Source organism: Panthera leo, chromosome B1 (genome assembly GCF_018350215.1).
Source record: "Panthera leo isolate Ple1 chromosome B1, P.leo_Ple1_pat1.1, whole genome shotgun sequence".
Taxonomy (NCBI): domain Eukaryota; kingdom Metazoa; phylum Chordata; class Mammalia; order Carnivora; family Felidae; genus Panthera; species Panthera leo.
The window spans coordinates 173,631,083-173,651,418 of record NC_056682.1 but is presented as its reverse complement, the minus strand read 5'-3'; the positions used below and the strand labels follow the sequence as shown (position 1 = coordinate 173,651,418).

The 20,336-nt window shown below is 40.5% G+C and overlaps 1 protein-coding gene across 5 annotated transcripts in view; it reads left to right on the top strand.

The window, feature by feature from the left end:
* Positions 1–6,689: 6,689 nt before the first annotated feature.
* The window catches only part of CB1H4orf19 (chromosome B1 C4orf19 homolog), a 45,557-nt gene continuing 31,910 nt past the window's right edge, over positions 6,690–20,336 (top strand). For 2 of the 5 annotated variants that reach the window (XM_042936642.1, XM_042936645.1), the window contains exons 1-2: positions 9,762–9,795; positions 14,195–14,324. The gene's annotated coding sequence lies outside the window, so the exon portion shown is untranslated. Of the gene's footprint in view, positions 6,746–9,761; positions 9,796–14,104; positions 14,325–20,336 lie in introns of those variants that run through there. The other 3 variants (XM_042936644.1, XM_042936641.1, XM_042936643.1) reach the window with 3 other exon arrangements.

Sequence of the window (20,336 nt, the reverse complement as noted above, 5' to 3'; positions counted from 1 at the left end):
ATCTTTATATAGAGACTGACAATAAAGATATTTCATGGTTAAAAAAAAAAATGAGTCAATTTGCACAAAAATTATGAGTTCATCCTATCTATCCTAAAGTGGCTTTTTGTTTTCATTTGGGTATATCCTCCTTGATTATTTACATATGTCTTTATATTCACATTTATTAATTGTTAAAAAAACAATTGAAGTTACATTTTATATAAAGTCCTGCTTTATTTTCACCTAGTGGTATTTTTTTCTTTCTCTAATTTCTGAATATGTCATTATTTAATTAAAGATACTTTTATTTTTGAGCATTAAAGTTGTTTAAAATATCTGATAGTATTAAAAATAAAAACTAAGTGGACCACCCCTTTTCAGAGATTTTTGTTCACCTCTCTGATTCTCTGATTATGTTTTTTTTTTGTTAGACTGTAATAATTGGAATTTTGGAGCAAAAGTTATTGACATGTTAAAGGTTCTTTAACACTAGCTTTTATAAAAAAATAAAAGTGCCAATTTATTAGACAAAAGTGTTATCCATTGATTTACATTTATTTATATCTATAGTTGAGTGATTTTTCATATTCATTGGCTGTCATTTTAGTCTTTTGTTAATTGATCATGTCCTTTGTTTTTTGTTTGTTTTATATTGGTGTCTTTAATAAATATGCTATTGCACTAAGTATCCTTTTAAAGTTAAGGATGGTAACCCTTTATTGTCTGTGTCAAATATTGTTTCATTTGGTCTTTGCATTTTTATAAACAGTGTCTTTTAAGGTGAATAATGTTTACTTCTTATGTAATCTATTAATCTTTTAATATTAATCTTGATGTTTCTTCCAGACCTTTAGTAACTGAAAGGCCCTCTATTCCTAAATTAGATAAATAGTTGCTTATATTTTTCTCCAATAGTTTTTTTTTTTTTTGTTCTCATATAATGTAATTCAGGATCTAACTTCTTCTGAATAACCTGTTGTCCCAGCACCACTTATGAAGCAATTATAAAAATTCACAGGATCTTATATGTAGAGAAGCCTAAAGATTCCACCAGAAAGCAAGCAGGCAAACAAAAACCTGTTAGAACTAATAAATTCAGTAAAGTTGCAGGATACAAAATCAATATATAAAAATCAGCTGTGCTAACAACAAACTATCTAAAAAGGAAATTAAGAAAATAATTCCATTTACAGTAGCATCAAAATAATAAAATACTGAATAAACTTAACCAAGGAAGTGAAAGACTTCTACACTGAAAACTACAAAATATTGATGAAGGAAATTAAGACATGAATAAATGGAAAAATATCCCATGTTCATGGATCAGAATAATTAATATTGTTGAAATGTTCATACTACCTAAAGTGATCTATAAATTCATTGCAGTCCCTATCAAAATCCCAGTGGGATTTTTTATAGGAAAAAGAAAAACAATTCTAACATTTGTATGGAACCACAAAAGACCCAGAATAGAGCAATCTTGAAAAAGGAAAACAAAGCTGGAGGCATTACACTTCCTGGTATCAAAATATATCACCAAGCTACAGTCATTAAGCTAGTGTGGTACTGGCATGAAAACAGAAAAATAGACTAATGGAACAGAATAGAAAGCCCACAAATAAATTCATGCATGTGGGGTGTCACAAACACAAACATTCAGTCCATAGAATATGGTCAACTTATCTTTGACAAGGGAGCTGAGAATACACAGTGATGAAAGAGTAGTCTCTTCAGCAAATAGTGTTGGGAAAACTGGATATCCATATGGAAAAGAATGAAATTGGACCCTTATCTTACACCATACACAAAAATCAACTCAAAATGAGATACAGATATAAACATAAGACCTGAAACTGTAATAGTCCAAGAAGAAAGCATTTGTCTTAGCAATGATTTCTTGGATATGACACCAAAAGCACAAGCATCAAAAGCAAAAATAGACAAATGGGACTGCATCAGACAAAAAAGATTCTCCACACTAAAGGAAACAATGAACTGAGTGGACAGTCAACTGACAGAATGGAAAAAATATTTGCAAACCATATATCTGATTAGGAGTTAATATCCAAAATATATAAGGAATTCCTACAACTCAATAGCAAAAAACAAAAACAAAAACAGGCGAAGGACTTGAATGGACATTTCTTCAGAAAAACATACAAATGGCCACCTAGGTATATGGATGCTTAAAGATGCTTAACACCACTAATCATCAGGGAAATGCAAATGAAAACCACAGTAGGATGTCCAGTCACGCTTATTAGGCTGACTGTTCTAAAAAAAAAGTAAAATATAACGAGTGTTAGGATGATAGAAATTGGAATCTTGTGTACTTGGTGGAAATGTAAAATGGTGTAGCCACTATGGAAAACAGTATGGATGTTCCCCAAAAACTTAAAAATAGAACTACCATATGATCCAGCAATCCCACTTCTGGGCATTTATCCAAAAGAATTGAAATCTGGATCTCGAAGAGATATCTGCACCCCCATGTTCTTTGTAACATTATTCATAATCACCAAGATGTAGAAACAACCTGAATGTTCATTGATGAATGAATAGACAAAGTGTACATAGCTGTACGTACAATTGAATCCTCTTCTGCCTTAAAAAAAGACTGCCATAATTTGACCATATGAATGAGCCTGGAGGACATTATGCTCAGCGAAATAAGCCAATCACAGAAGGACAAATGTAGCATGGTTGCACTAACATGAGATATCTAAAACAGCCAAATTCATAGAATCGTGAAGTAGAGTGGTGACTGCCAAAGGCCGGGGTGAGGGGGACCTCCAGAGTTGTTGAATTGGTATAAAATTTTAGTTTTCCAAGATGAATAACTTTTAGAGATCTATATAGTTAACAATACTGTGCTATTCTCTTAAAAATTTGCTAAGAGGGTAGATCTCATACTGTGTTCTTATCATAGTAAGTAAATAAAATCCATGATTTAAAATTCTGCACGTTTTATAAACTAAATGCTTATATACCTTATGATCTCACTTTAGGGGAGGGGAGAAATGTTTATTTTATATTATTTTTATGTCTGATTTTTACCATAGCTCTTTGGGAGTTTTTAGGCAAAAATAGCTCACCACTTAAGAGTACCACTTCTCTAGGGTAACAATCTTCTTTATTTTTTAGTGCACGTTATACACACTGTGCTGTGATATGGTTAAGGTTCAATTAAAATAGGGGTTAGCCTATATAAGCTTTAGTGTAAACAAAAAAAGTGAATGAGAAGATTAAGGCTACACTTTTCGATGAAAGAATTGTAGGTGACTGTGAGGTATGGTTACGTAATTGTTGACTCTGAGAGGCACACCGATGTGTTTTTCCATTTTTAACTCAACAAACATTTATTGGGCATCTTCTCTGTGTGTGAAATATTATCAAAGACCCAGGATAACCAAAAAGAATGAAAGGACGTCCCTAAAGCAACCATTGGGCCCTCCTGGGCTCAGAACTAGCACAGAGTTTGTTCAGTGAATCCAGGGTGCCAAGTACATCTGGCAACCAAAGGAAAGCTTTAGTGTCAGATCCAAAACGTCAGTGCACATGAGTAATCTGAGATTTTACCAAACAGGATTATTATAGTCAGTGAACAATACGTTCCTTGACTTCTTGAGATTGACTTTACCAAATTTGTCATGAGACCTTCTCTCCTCCTAGGTCTTCTTTTATTCTAAGACCAGGTTACATATCTTTAAAAAAGAGAGAGAGAGAGAGAGGATGCCATGAATCTAAGGCCCTTGTGAATCTTTTATGTTCTTTGCATCTATTTTGAGGGAAGGTAAATATCAAGGCACTGTTTTCAGTACTCTCCAGGTGTTAACACATAAAATTGCCCTAACAACCATATGAAATGGTATTACCATTTGCAGTTTATGGATGAAGAACCCAAGGCAGAGACAGATTGGGTGATTAACCAACCAAAGCTAGGAAGTAATGGGAGGTTTGGAAGGGGCAGTCTTCATTTTTCTCTTTAATTCAGAGCCCTCTACCCCCCGCTCCCCATGTTAATGTCGGTATTGTCTGTAGTCCTAGCCACGCTCTTCTTTGGCATGTACTAGAGAGGATGTGACTGACTTGGCTCTGCTACCAAGATTAACGTTGGTCTTAGTACAAATCTCTAAGCGGCTTTGTAGGGCTTCTCTCCCCCCCCCCCGCCCCCACCAAGTTCTCAAGCTGACTTTAACCAACTACGATGGATAAATATTAACTTTTAGGTCAGCACCACCATGCGTCACAGGCCAGAGTCTAAATACCAGGGAACTTTAGTCTCTTCCTGTGTTCTCTCACATGGGCAGAGGAAGACAGAAATGCAGCCTCAGATGTTTCCCTGCAAATCAGCTAGATGGTTGTGCCACTTTGTTCATTCAGTATGATCACATTGTGTCTTTGTAGATATGTGGATGATACATTTTTAATAACCACGATAATCAGAGGAATTCCACTGTTGGTCATCAGATCTCTATGCGTTTGGGTTCACAAGTACAGATACATGTTCAAAGAAATACAAAATACAAACACACACACACACACACACACACACACACACACACACACACACACTAAAGGTCAAGGGATCTTATAAATTATTTAATGCAAGCCTTTCAATTTATAAAAAAAAAAAAAAGGAAAATGAAGGGGTGCCTGGGTGGCTCAGTCGGTTAAGCGTCCGACTTCAGCTTGGGTCATGATCTCATGGTTCATGAGTTCGAGCCCCACATCGGGCTCTGTGCTGACAGCTCAGAGCCTGGAAAGTGCTTCAGATTCTGTGTCTCCTTCTCTCCCTGCCCCTCCTCTGCTTGTGCTCTGTCTCTCTCTCAAAAATAAATAAACATTTAAAAAAAATTTTTTTAAAAAGGAAAATCAATACCCAAAATATTATTTACCAAAATCACATAGATGTTATTTTTGAAAAAGCAGTCCCATGTTAGCTCTCTATGTACTACTGCACTTTAAATTGTTTTAATTTTTCATCACAGCTATGTAGTAGGGTACAGTTAGAAGATCTCCTAGTTCTGCAAGGGTTCTCAGGAAAAAGAACAGGTCCCAGTTCTCCTGCTCCTTAGTTCCTCTTCCCCAGAGAAACCATTTTCAACTCTTAGCCCGGTATCATCTCCACATACCTTCATGGCAAGCAAGTATTGCCACCTCCTGATTGTGTTAGTTTGGGACATTGTACATGGACTCTCTCTAATGGATGATGAGAACTTAAGCTCTTTCTTCTTATCCACACCATGCACAATCTGTTTCTATCCTCACGGTATAATTCTGTCTTGGTTTTAATTATAAAAATATGCAAGGTTTACACTGACTGTATAGTTGACCCTTGATCAACATGAGTTTGAACTGTGCATGTCTACTTGTATGCAGATTTTTTTCATGAATAGAGTACTGTAGATGTATTTTCTGTTCCCAGTGATTTTCTTAAATTTTTTTTTAATGTTCATTTACTTTTGAGAGAGAGAGACAGAGCATGAGCGAGGGAGGGGCAGAGAGAGAGAGGGAGATACAGAACATGAAGCAGGCTCCAGGTTCCAAACTGTCAGCACAGACCCCGACGCAGGGCTGCGAACTCACAAACTATGAGATCATGACCTGAGCCGAAGTCGGACATTTAACTGACTGAGCCACCCAGGCACCCCTTCCAGTGATTTTCTTAATAGCATTTTCTTTTCTCTAGCTTACTTTATTATAAACATACAGAATACAATACATATATATAACATGTGTTAATCAACAGTTTAAGTTGTCAGTAAGGCTTCAGGTAAACAGTAAGCTATTAGCAGTTAAGTTTTGGGGGAGTCAAAAGTTATACATGGATTTTCAACTGTACAGGGGAGCCAATGCCCCTAATCATTGCATTGCTCAAGGGTCAATTGTATGTGCTATTCAGAAATGGGGCATATACTAAACTTTTTTTTTCTTGCACAACTTATCCCTAGAGTTAATAATTTCCTTTGTACTTGTTTATTTTTGTATGTTTGTGTTTCTTGAGTGTGTGGGGTTTTTTTTATGTTTATTTATTTTTGAGAGAGAGCACATGCCTGAGCTGGGGAGGGGCAGAGAGAGAGAGAGAGAGAGAGAGAGAGAGAGAGACACGTTATCTGAAGCAGGCTCCGGGCTCTGAGCTGTCAGCACAGAGCCCAATGCGGGACTTGAACTCATGAACAGAGAGATCATGACCTCAGCAGAAGTGGGACGCCTAACTGAGCCACACAAGTGCCCTTTGAGTATGTGTTTTTTACGTATTTAACTATCCATACAGTACTTAAATATTTACCAGTTGTCTAAATACTCTCTCAAGATGTTCCATGATTCTGTCAGTTTCATATGAGGTCTTGGGTAGATGTCTCTCTCGGGGACTTCGGACCTGCTCATCTGGACTGGTTGTCCTCTCAGCCTGGTTACGCCGAGATCTCTTGCCATCACCATCTGAAAGAGTCCCTTCCCTTCTCTCCTGTGGTGGAGCTCCTATTTCCTAGATGTCATGCCTTACTTTTGTTTGTTTTATTCCCTCAACATTCATGGACCACGTCCTACAATAGCTTTCTAAGAAAAAGTATATGGAGGAAAAAATTATTTAAGGACTTGCCTGTCTAAAAATGTCTGTATTCTACTTCCCCGCTTGAATGATAGATTGCATAGAGACTTCTATGTTGGAAATCATTTTCACTCAAAACTTTTTTTTTTCCTTTAGAATTTTGAAGACACCGCTCCGTTGTCTCCTTATTCACAATATGGCTGTTGAAAGGTATACCACCATTTCAATTCTCAGTCCTTTATATATAACTGTATTTTCTTTTTGGATGTTGGTTGAATATTCTTTATCCTAGTATTATGAAAGTTCACAGTAATATACCTCAGGTGTGGATTTATTTTCATTGTGCTGGGTACTTGGTGGGCCCTTTGAATCTAGAAAATCTACCCTCTAATTTTGAGGAATTTCCTTGAATCATTTTATTAATGTTTTCTTCTCCTGTGGGTGTTTTACTTCACTTTCTAGATCTTCTGGAATTCCTTGATTATTTATCTGCTTTTCTTATCCTTTTTCAACATAGATTCCTTCAACTGAGGTTCTTATATATGTGGTTATGTTTTTCATTTCTAAGAGTTATTTTTGGGGGGGGGGGGTTGCTTTCTGAATGCCTTTTTTTTACAGCATCACTTTCTTGCTTCATGATGCCCTGTACTCTCTTATATCCATGAGTTTTTGAATAATAATTTTTGAAATTTTCTTTTGCCTCATAGTTCCCAGCTCCCTCTAGATTGTTTCTGGTTTTCCTCCGGCTATTTGATAGTCACTGATGTTCTGCTCACATGTAAGAGCAGGAAAGTAAAAACTGAAGTTCAGAATATGAAGGGGAGTGGGAGGGAACATTCACTGAGGGTCACTTGTAATACTGATCTGGCCGAGCCAGTTGCTGGGGAACTTCTAGTGTCAGTATCTTCAGGGCTTTCCCCATGGATTGGTCACATCCTCTAAGAAAACTCCTCTAAGCTCTTGCCTGGAGGGTAAGAGCCTGTCTGCCAGTGTGCGTTTGGGAGATGAGCGTGGGGAGTAGACTGTAGGAATCCTCCTATCTTGGTGTGATGTCCCACCCTGAACATTGCCCAGTACACCACCCCCCTCCCCAGTTCAGAGACCTTCTAGTTTTGCCCCCTCTGCAGGATAAACTTCCAGGCTCCTGCTGAGGTGCTGTCACGCAGGTGACAGTAGGGGAAGGAAGGGAGTGTCAGCTGCTTCTTAAACAGAGTTCAACCACTACCACTGCTCTGGCCCCAGCTTCCCCGCTGCCTGAGGCACCTGCTGCCTCCAGTCACCACCAATCGCTGAGCCTTTTGATGACCCTGCAGTGTAAACAGTGGTGCTCATCTGTCCACTTGCAGCTTCTGGCCTAGCTTTCTCAGGTCCACCTGATGAGTGGTCACTGTCCTCCTGCTTCCTAGCTTTCAAAATGCTGTCATTGTCACCTCTCCTGGTTCTGTTGTTAAAAAGATACATGTACATACACACATATAATTATTTTAGTTTTATTAAGATTTAGGAGTAGCCCAAAATTGAATAGTATTTTTTTTTTTTAATTTTTTTTTTTTTCAACGTTTATTTTATTTTTTGGGACAGAGAGAGACAGAGCATGAACGGGGGAGGGACAGAGAGAGAGGGAGACACAGAATCGGAAACAGGCTCCAGGCTCTGAGCCATCAGCCCAGAGCCTGACGCGGGGCTCGAACTCACGGACCGTGAGATCGTGACCTGGCTGAAGTCGGACGCTTAACCGACTGCGCCACCCAGGCGCCCCTGAATAGTATTTTTTTTAACGTTTATTTTTGAGAGAGAGAGACAGACAGACAGACAGCACACAAGCAGGGAAGGCGCAGAGAGAGGGGGACAGAGGATCTGAAGGGGGCTCTGCACTGACAACTGTGAGCCCGATGAGGGGCTTGAACTCACAAGCTGCAAGATCATGACCCAAGCCGAAGTCGGCCACTCAACCAATTGAGCCGCCCAGGTGCCCAAGTGAGTATGTTGGATCCACTGTCTTTACCTGATGTCCTACCAACACATATTTAAATACAGATAGTATTTACCAACATATTACACCACAGAGGTCCAAGAACATGTAATTATCCACTCTAATTTGTGATAAATGACAGGATTCCAAATAAAAGATTTTTTAAATTGTTTATCAGGAAACACAAAAACCTAATTCACCTGTGAACATAAATTCTTCTCTCTCACTGTTTAACATATAACTTAAAAATCATTCTAGGAGTTTTCAACAAACAACTACTTTATTGCATATCTGCTTGGTCCATGGCACTGTGACCTGTTCTGTAGAGCTTATAACCCTCTCTTTGCCCCTACCCCTCGACTGAGATTTATCATGCCACAAATGATTAAAGTTTAAGACTGTATTTCATTTATAAAATGGCTTGGGGACTTTTTGCAGGTGAGAGAAACTATTCCTTAAACTACAGACAGTGCCAAGAAAGTGAATGTTGGCATCTATTATCTGCCCTGCGGTCACTTTATCATTTTTTCTCTTTCCCCAGTGGGGTGCCACTGGCATTTTGAATGAGAAAAAATTCTGTTACGCTGCACAAGCCCAAGCGTCACAGTCTGGTCAGCACGTAAACATTAAATGCCATTCGTGCCCTGTCACTGAGACACTAAAACACTAATCGCCCCATGTATTTCCAGATGTCCTTCCCGTATAGCCAAGTGTCCCCAAGGGGCAGTAACCTCCCTCCCCAGAAAGTCACGGATTTTTCACACAGTTCTTTGAAATGGATCCCGTTATGTTTTATAACAAAGATCACAAAGCCTCTGATAGGTTAAATAAGTTCTTTATGTTCACCATAAGCCAGCACCTGGTTTGAAAATGAAGTCTAATTCCAAAGGTTGCTCTGTCTGTTAGCAGTTGCTGAAAGAGTTCACGGAGGTTGTGTTAGCTTGGGCTGCCATGACAAAATATCAGAGACTGAGTGGCTTAAAAAATAGAAATTTGTGGGGCACCTGGGTGGCTCAACTGGTTAAGCACCCAACTTCGGCTCGGGTCATGATCTCACGGTCCGTGAGTTCGAGCCCCGTGTCGGGCTCTGTGCTGACAGCTCGGAGCCTGGAGCCTGCTTGGGATTCTGTGTCTCTCTCTTTTTTTGGCCCTCCCCTGTTCATGCTCTGTCTCTGTCTCAAAAATAAATAAACATTAAGAAAAAAAATTTTTTAATACAAATTTGTGTTTTCACAGTTTAGGAGGCTAGAAAGTCCAAGATCAAGGGCCCAGGGAGGTTCAATTTCTGGTAAGAACTTTATTCCTGACGTGCTGTGGCTGTCTTGTTGCTCTAACCTCATGTGGCCCTAAGCTTGTGCATGGAGAGAGAGAGGAGAGCTCTCTGGGTGTCTCTTCTTATAAAGGCATGAATCCTATCAGACCAGGATCCTACTCTCATTTAACCTTAATTACTTCCTTAGCTGCTCTTTCTCCAAAGGTAGCCAAAATGGGGGGTTAGGGCTTTAACATATGAATTTAGAGGGAACACATTCAGTCCATAACAGAAGTTGAGGACTGAAAATACATCATTTGATTGGTGCTTGAACACCGGATGACCTCTGTACCGACAATTTTGGTATAGAGGTAAGGCCAGAGACCATATAGCAAGAAGCAGATACTCCAGGAAAATGTGGTGATGATCTGTATCCTAGGGCAGAGAGAGATGGGAGAGTGAGTGAGCAACACTCAAAGTTGAGAACCTGGTGTATAGTAGAGACCAAAAGGAGAGGTATATGCCATCTATGTTTTCCTCCACAAATGGAAATTACGCACTCGTGTGTTATGTGCACACATACGTAGCATTCCTGTCTTAATTGGGGCTGCTATAACAAATCACCACGGACAGGGTGGCTTAAACAACAAACATTTCTTTCTCGTGGTTCTAGAGGCTGGAAATGCAAGATCAAGATCCCAGCTTGGTCAGGTTCTTGGTGAGGGTCCCCTTCTGGGTTATGTGCTCACATGGCCGCTCTTTGGTTCCTGCACAAGACAGAGTGAGAGAGTGATCAATCTCCCATCTCTTCCTTTTACAAGGACACTCATTCTTTTTCTTTTTTTTTTTTTTTAACTATTGATTTATTTGAATTTTTTTTCTTTGAATAGAAAGAGAGACAATGCAGGCAAGGGGCAGAGAGAGAGGGAGACAGAGGATCAGAAGTGGGCTCTGCGCTGACAGCAGAGAGCCCGAAGTAGGACTCAAACTGATGAACCCACGAGACCATGAGCTAAGCTGAAGTCAGACGGTGCCCCACGAGGGCACTCATTCTGCCATACAGCTTCGCACTCCTGACTTTATCTAACCCTAATCACCTCCCAGAGACCCCCACCTCCAGATACCGTCATAGTGAGGATTAGGACTTGAACATATGAACGTGGGACACAAATATTCAGCCCATAGCACTTCCCTCACAGCTGAATTAGCACTGACATTTCAAAAAAGAGGAAGTGGCAGAAAGAGTAAAGATGAGGGACAAAGTGGGTTCTTGCTTGAAAATACTTCACCTGCATTGGATTATGTCCATCATGAGGCCATTTGAGAACAGGAAATGCATTCTTAATATATCAGTTATCTATTGCTGCACAGTAAGGTATCCCCAAAGTAGTGGTTTAAAACAACAGTAAACATCATCTTCAATGGTTTCAGTGGGTCAGGAATTAGAGAGTGGCCCCAGTGGGCATTTTTGGCTCAGGGTATATCATAAGGTTGCAGTCAGTTGTCAGCCATGGTTTTAGTCACTAAGGATTGACTGTTACACTTCCAAGATGGCACAAGTCCTCCTCAAGGGGCCTCTTTACTGCTTGTGTCCTCACAGCATAGCATCTGGCTTCCCTCAGAGTGAACAACAGGAGAGAACATCACAGAAGCCGTAAGGCCTTTCCTAACCTAGCCTTGACTTAATCATGTACCATCATTCCCACCATATTCCTTTCATCCCACAGGACAGCCCCAGATCAGTGTGGGAAGGGAACTACGCAGGGACGCAGACCAGGAGGCACAGGCCACTGTGGGCCAGTGGGCAGGCTGACTACCCCACCTAATAACCGTTCTGCTGTAGTTTCTCACCTTTTACTGCTTAGTGAAGAAAGGACTTGTTTAAGAAGTGAAGGTTAACTAGATACCCTCTTCCCACGTGTATCTAAGGCAGATGACTGAGGTCATGTTGACAGAGGCCAAAGCAGTAGTCACTCTTGGAGAGTCCAAGAAGTGTGAAGGAGCAGAATTTGGTGCCAGGAGGGTAAAGAAGGACGCTTGGTCCCAGAAAAGAGAAGAGAAGGTAGAGGCCCAAGGACTCCAGCCTCTCTGCTGATTCAAGACATCCAGATTTAAGATGGAATAGTTACAGGTGCCAAACTAACAGTTCCAACATTTGTTCAGTCCAAAGGCACTAAAATTGGACAATAGAAAGAGGTTATTCATTTCAATTCTGCAAAACATTTGTATGTTTCCTCTAGGACAGGAAAAGAATAGCGATGGGACAGTAACACAGAGGAGGGAAGCTACCAACGAGTAGCTAACTCGGCTGGGTACACAATTGCTTTGAGTTTTTATGGGAACCCAGTGAGGTCACTGCTGTTGTTTTCATTTAGTGGGAGTAAAATTGAACCTAGAAGATTTATGGTCAGCCACATAACCTGTTAGTAGGGGCCAAAATTGCACTTAACTTTAAAATAGGCCTTCCCAGCCTCTAAAAATCAAACTGAATTAGTTCGAGTATAGGTAAGGGCAGCCACAGGAAAGCTTAAGGTGGGTGAGAACTAGCCTCTCTCCAACATCTCCCCTCCCAAGATACAATGAGAGCAAGTCTCAGACCAAATTCCCCAAACATGTATTTTTTTAATGTTTATTTATTTATTTTTTTATTTATAAATAAATAATATTTTAGATTATTTGTTCTTTCTTTATTTATTTTTATTAGGGAGAGAGAGAGAGCACAAGCAGGGAAGGGGCAAAGAGAGAGGGAGAGAGAACAGGGGAGGGGCAGAGAAAGCAGGGAGAGAGAGAATCCCAAGCAGGCTCTGCACACTGACAGCACAGATCCTGATGCAGGGCTTGAACTCATGAACCATGAGGTTATAACCTGAGCCAAAATCAAAGAGTCCAAAGCTTAACCAACTGAGCCATGCAGGTGCCTCCCCAACACGCATGTATTTTTAAGCCACATTTACTAGCAAGCAGCCGCAAAGCAATACGTGTATCTGTTTTGTAAACTTGAAATGCTGGTTGTCTAACTTTTTAGGTTATTGTCCCATCACCCTGCAGAAAAGATCCTTGATGACCTGGCAGTATTCCAGACATAGTATTCGGTTACTATCCTAGTCAGCACCAGGCAGCAGAAATTAGGGAATCCAATGGTGTGGGTCACAGGACCGGGAATCTGGCTTCAGACAACACGCCCAAGGGTGCAGAGTGCAGGCTTCTCTAGAGTCAGGCTCCCTGTTCATAAGGGGCCAGGGAAGCCCACCTGCAAACCTCAAGTCACCCAGCTGGTGTCTGTTTGTAACATTTCATTCCCTGATCGATAAGCCACAAATTTCACAAATGAAAACCCATTTATGCCATTCACTCACTCATATCTTAATCGGGGGGCAGCTGGAGTTGCATTTGGGGTGGTCTTCCCGATTAGATACTAGTTGATCACCCCTGAAGTGTAAAATTTTTACTACCGCTAGGGTTTAATAAACGAAACATTTACATCATACTGTTTAGGGTGAAGTAAGCTATAGACATCAAAGCAAAAAGACCTGTAAATTCTCAGCCCAGAGAGTGGACACAGGCAGAGCTACGTTGAGGACCAACACATACTATCCCGTTGGAATCCAGTACCGAATTCGATGTACGGTTACCTTCACATTGCTTCATGTGAAGCTTCTTAATCAGATTATAAAATTCTTGGAAAGAGTGGGTCATACACATACTTTTTTTATTTTTCCACAATGGCTATCACAGTGCTAGACACATACGGGTACATAGAGGTGTAGAATGTATACTTTTCCATTGTTAAAATCTATGGCAATATCTTACAAATGTTTGGGCCTGAGGATTCTGTATTTGCTTTGAAATTCTAAAGTGCCTCAATGGACCAAAAACCCGGAGACATCAAAACACCACCTGGCTCACTTGAAATGATCCAGTGCAATTTAGGACTGCAACGAATAATGGAAATGTTATACATTTTGTGTGGTTTTCTTTTTTTTTTTTTAATTTTTTTTTAATGTTTGTTTATTTTTGAGAGACAGAGAGAGAGAGAGACAGAGACAGAGCCACAGAGAGAGGGAGACACAGAATCCGAAGCTGGCTCCAGGCTCTGAGCTGTCAGCACAGAGCCTGATGTGGGGCTCGAACTCACGAACTGTGAGACCATGACCTAAGTTGAAATCGGATGCTTAACTGACTGTGCCACCCAGGCGCCCCACTTTTTGTGTGGTTTTCTTTTCATGTCAATTCGCAGCCTTGGTTCCAAGATATATTAAGCTTCATCAGGCGATAAGCATAACGTATGAATCCTAATATCTAAATGTACGTGGCAATACCTGGCTTCGCTTCAGAATTTTTTTTAGTTGAGTTTGTCCATTTCCACCAAATGTAATCCTGTCGATCATCAGCTCCGGGGAGACAGAAGTTAGTACTTGATTTGTTTTTATTCCAGGTGTTGCTTGAATGCTAATAGTTGAAAAGCACTGTACTATTTGACCCGGAAGAGCTTTGACTAAAGGGATTTCCACGTTTTCACTCCTGTCCCCAGGGAGGAAAGGTATCCAGGTCCTTCTGTTTAACAGGTAATCACTGCACCTGGCAGCAGTTAGTGCTGAGTGTTTGGTTTTGTTAGGCAACAGCCCTCAGCCCCACGGCCAGCCGGCAGCCACACCCCAGCCAGCAGGGCCCAGGGCTGGGTTTTCTGTTTGGTTTTTAACCATTGCACAACTGTGTAAAGTCCTAAGAACCTGCTAGGATTTTAGCCGTGGGATGTGAGCTTTTGGGGCGCCTCTGGCACAAAGAAAGGAGAACGGGCAGAACAGCCGCACTGTAGGTCTGATGAGGTCAAAAGCCTGGTGAGAAAATGCTTCAGGAAGAAAACGGTTTTTTGCAATGGCTCAGAGAGAGGAGGAAGCCCTTATAGATTCACTGAAGCGGTCTCCTAGGCAGGAAAGCTGCTGATGAGTTTAGGAAAGGAAGAGTTTGAGATTGAATTAGAAAGACTGATCCCGTAAATGTACTTTGCATTCCTTCCAAATTCACATAAAAGGACACAGGAGTATGTATGCAGTATTTAAAAATGCTGCCGTTGAAGGAACTATTCTCGTGAACAGTTTTAGCCCTGGTGTATATTATATAAACTCCACCAGAAGGGGAAAGCTTCCTCCTTGGTTCCAGCTTCAGTTTGCACATATAAATACACACACACACACACACACACACGCACACACACACTCATTTTAATATTATTAATTTCAAAAATTCAGTGTAGGTAATTTTGAATTTTCAAAAATTCAGTGTAGGTAATCTGGTTCAGTGCTCATGGTTTGAGATTTTAATTCTGACATATTTGGTTTATCACATTTTGAAACTTTTTCCATTTAGGATCTTTTCTACCCAGGAACCTAGCTTGAGTTTTTATGAAACAAGATGACATAGCAGCTCAGATTGAAATCACTGAGTTTGAGTAATGCTGAATTTAACAGGATGTTATCTAAAAACCTTATACCTTCAAGTGTTTCTAGACTAAATTCTGTGATTTCCCCAGAAACACATTATCAGATAGTCTTCAATAATGTGCCACGTAAGTATATTTATTACAGATGTAGGTACTTTACATTACAGCCACTCTTTTTTAATATGTCTTGCTTTGAGACTCACGTATTCCTTCCTTTGTATGTTCTCCCCAACCATATGATTGTGTATTACTGATGCTATAAATATCTTCTATCTTTTTTTTAAACTTTTTTAAATCTTTATTTATTTTTAGAGAGAGACAGTGTGAGCAGGGGAGGAACAGAGAAAGAGAGGGAGACACAGAATCTGAAGCAGGCTTCAGGCTCTGAGCTGTCAGCACAGAGCCTGACGTGGGGGTCGAACCCACAAACTGTGAGATCATGACCTGAGCCGAAGTCTGACGCTTGAACGACTGAGCCACCCAGGTGCCCCTAAATATCTTCTGTCTTAAGGCGAGACTGACTCCTGGTTGTTCCCTTATGATCTCTGTGTGCAAAACGCTTAGTGTTTGCTGAAATTGCCTGTGGCTTGTCAATTAATCCTAGGTGTCCCTGAAATCTGAATAAAGAATAGGGTTTATAAATCTACATAAAATAACAGGACAAGTGAGATTTTAGAATCTCTGACTTCCTTGAGATTTGATCTAGTTAATAACCATCGCGACAGGGCCGTCCTTTTATTCTTGGAAGAAAATACTGTCTTCTAGAGAGGGAAAAATGGAACCAATTCAACCTGCTTATCCAACCACATAGAAGACAGGAGGAAGGTGACCTCTTCATAGCTGTTTTGTCTGGACCCTATCCTTCAACTCCTCCTCCTAACCCCTGCCCCACCTGTTAACCTTGAGTTGATTTTGAAAGGAGGAAAGAATGCCTTGGGCTACATACAACATTTCCCATTGAGTGTATGCCCCCTCACCCCCCATATACCACATCATACGTGCCATGCACTAAGTCCTTTAGTGCACTGAGCACAACAAACCTGTAAGATAGGTATTATTACCCCAATTCCTTATATTCAAAAGGTAAGCTAAGCCTTTTTATATTTATATTGTTTCACTTTGTTTTTTTAAAATGCTTTAAGGGGGAAAAAAAAGAAAGGATCTGAAGAGGCCCGAGTCTCAAAAGTAAGGATAAATGGTCTAGAGCACCACATTTTTCAGAGTATCAAAAACTCTTTAAAAGATTTTATCCTTTATCTAAACAGGATGCTCCCAAAACTGCTGCTGTGCTGATTTCACAGGAGGCAAATGAGTCTCCCTAACTTCTAGCCCATGATTCTGACGTAAAATATTGACTGCCAGAAGTTACCCCTTGGGTCCTTGCTAAAAGTCTCTGGTTACAAATTTGCCCTCACTTCCCCCCCGCCCCCCATATTTCTGGAGAAGAGATGGAAATGGTGATCCTGGGAAGCCAGGTGACAATCTTCCACAGACTCAAGAAATCTGAGCATGACTGGACTTGTTCTCAAACTCGCTTTTCGCTCAATCATATTTGGAAATTGCTTCTCTATGGGAAAGGAAGCAGCTTGCCTGACGGACTCATGTGTGTCCAGAAAAGAAAGGTTTGTTACGGAGATTCTGCCCTCATCTTAATGATCAACACGTAGTTATTACACATCTGCTGTAGTTGAGGCATTACTCAGGAGCCTTGCACGCAGTTAGCTCTATTCCTTAGGACAACCCTGGTAACAGTGTTGTTCCCATTCCACAGGTGAGGAAAATGCGTACTGCCTCAAAGTCATGTCACTTTCCTGAAGTCGTTTTCTCCCTCCCAAAATGTTAATATTCTACTGAGAACTTAAGGCCAGACATCCACCTCTTGAGACTGATTAACTCACAGCAGGGGAAGTTGGGTCTTAGGGTGACTGTTAATTGGAGGTTATTGGTGTGTGGCTGAGAGAAAACGGCCTATGAAAAGCATTTGCCCTTCGGGCTCAGGACCCTGAAACCTTGTGCTGGAGCCAGCCGGTACTGGCTGTAGAATTTTGGAATTTCAAGGGGCGCCTGGGTGGCGCAGTCGGTTAAGCGTCCGACTTCAGCCAGGTCACGATCTCGCGGTCCGTGAGTTCGAGCCCCGCGTCAGGCTCTGGGCTGATGGCTCGGAGCCTGGAGCCTGTTTCCGATTCTGTGTCTCCCTCTCTCTCTGCCCCTCCCCCGTTCATGCTCTGTCTCTCTCTGTCCCAAAAATAAATAAAAAAAAAAAAAAAAAAAAGAATTTTGGAATTTCAAAACTCTTGTGAGATGATATTCAAAATTAAATTGTATTAAAGTATAATTATATTGAAAACAAAAAAAAAAAAACTTCTATTGAAAACAAAATTAACAAATACTCAAAGCTCATCAGTTGCGAATTATTTTTCTGTTTTCTGTGCTGTTGAGGATATTTACATCTATTGTGTCTGTGTGGTAGAAATACCGTAAAATGGTTTACAGCTGTACGTCTCTTCCCAACTTTGAGTTGGGTGACTTAACCTCTGTCTCGAAATCAGACACAGGAGCATTTACACCATAGAATTAGCAAATACTGTAAGTCAGAGCTCAACTTAAGGTTTTGTTGCTCAACTACACTTAAGAATATGATAAAGGGGGGGGCGCCTGGGTGGCGCAGTCGGTTAAGTGTCCGACTTCAGCCAGGTCACGATCTCGCGGTCCGTGAGTTCGAGCCCCGCGTCAGGCTCTGGGCTGATGGCTCGGAGCCTGGAGCCTGTTTCCGATTCTGTGTCTCCCTCTCTCTCTGCCCCTCCCCCGTTCATGCTCTGTCTCTCTCTGTCCCAAAAATAAATAAATAAAAAAAAAAAAAAAAAAAAACGTTGAAAAAAAGAATATGATAAAGGGGGCGCCTGGGTGGCTCAGTCTGTTGAGCGGCCGACTTCGGCTCAGGTCATGATCTCGCGGTCTGTGAGTTCGAGCCCCGCGTCGGGCTCTGTGCTGACAGCTCGGAGCCTGGAGCCTGTTTCGGATTCTGTGTCTCCCTCTCTCTAACCCTCTCCCACTCATGCTCTGTCTCTCTCTGTCTCAAAAATAAATAAACGTTAAAAAAAAATTTAAAAAAAAGAATATGATAAAGAGGGGCACCTGGGTGGCTTAGTCAGTTAAGCATCCAACTCTTGGTTTCAGCTCATGTTATGATCTCCCTGTTCTTGAGTTCCAGCCCCGCACTGGACTTCACATGGACAGTGCAGAGCCCACTTGGGATTCTCTGTCTCTCCTTGCTCTCTGCCCCTTCCCCACTCATGTGCGCACGTGCACGCACAATCTCTCTCAAAATAAATAAAATTTATTTTAAAAAATATGATAAAATGTTAACTCAATATGCAACATGGAACTTTGCTGAGTCTGTAATTGTTACATGGGAATAGCACAAAAAAACCCTGAAGAAATTTTTTCTTCCGGTGTTCAAAAGACTATTATTCTCTGATTCAGAAAAGAATTTGCTTGTGTCATTAACAGACATGAAATTCCAACACATGTGTTCATTGTTTCACTTTCGTCTACCTTGCTAAACAATGCTATCAACTAACATTCATGTCAGGACTATACTCGTTGTAGCCGCGAGTAAATTACTGATGGAAGAGTCTGGCAAAACCTTATGAAAGCATTCTGTGAAAACCAGTTGCCTACGTGGAATTTATAACAAAAAGAATGTATTTTATTATTATATACAAACAGTGTTCCACACAGCCTTTATTTATGATAGACATGTTTTTCTATAGAACCAGTTGTTAAATACTTGCCAGAATAACACTGCCTGCAGGGCATAACTGGTCTGCCCCCTGCACCTGCCAGAACCACAGGGCAAGATTCAGGCCTTTCCCCTCCCGCCCCGAACACGGACACCATTTTAGAACATAATTGAAATAGTTACACAGCTTTTTATCCTGTTGTTAAAAAAGAGAAGCTAACAAGCATGCCGACTGCTCCTGGTATTGAATTTTCTGCATTAGTCTCCCAGCGAAAGGGAACACTGTCGAGAAATCTCTAAATACCCAAAACTAGGTTACAGATAAGTGTCTCCTGAAATGTCATGCATTGTTGCTGAGTGTACATGTACCTTTTTTTGCTAATGAAGATTATAGGACTCATTTCCAGCGGCCTCTGGCTTATGCAATAGGATATTTACCCCCTGAAGACAATAAGCTAATATACATTACATGTTAGTATATCAAACTAAGGAAACATTAAGGATGGAAAAAAAATAATTTAAGCCAGTCTCACATTTACAGAGTCGAGTGAATTAAAAGCAGGTTAAGAGCTTATCAGTTTCTGATTTTGTTTTACTTCTACCCTCTACCACCCTCTAGAAATGCGCTAGAAATCTGTGGATTGTCACGAATATTTTTATTTCTCAGTTACTTAAACCAACTGTAATTGGTTTTGGACTGTTTCTACAAAGTGTGTTTCTGCATAACATCTCACACGATACAAGGTGGGGCTGCCCTCTTGATTTTAGCTTCCGAAGAAGCAAGTTTTCTTTGACCGAACTTTATTTTCTTTGAGCAAACTTTAATATGCGAAATTTAGAGAACTACCGTCCTTTTCACCTTACTATTATGAACATCTAATATTTACTAATGAAAAAAAGATGAAGTAAAGTAGGTAGGAAGGAAGGAAAAACAACAACTAGGGCCCTTCCAATATCTTGTGGAAATTGCTTAGATAGGATGAGGAATGCTTAAGTAGAGGGATAAAAATGGCTGCAATATAAATTTGACTTAGGTTTGAATGATCATCTTAATGGAGACAGAACAAGTCTGCAGAGTTCTTTGGTTCTCTTAGAAAAGTAGGTGGATTGCCAAGTAAGGGTGGGAAATACTTACAGTGCACATTTTCCTGGTGATTATTAGACAGAATTGTTTTTCTGGTTTTATGATTAAGACTATGTCAGGTTCTTTGTTTTCTTGGGATGTGCATTTTACCTAATTCATCACAAATAATGCTGAAAGGAAACCCTGACAAAGTGTTTGTCTCTTTGGATTTTGTCGGTTGGTGGAAAGCAGTGTTGATTGATGTTTGCTTGTTTGTTGGTTGGTTGGTTTTTGGTGACATTTAAGGAAGCAAGATGAAATAAGTCCATAGA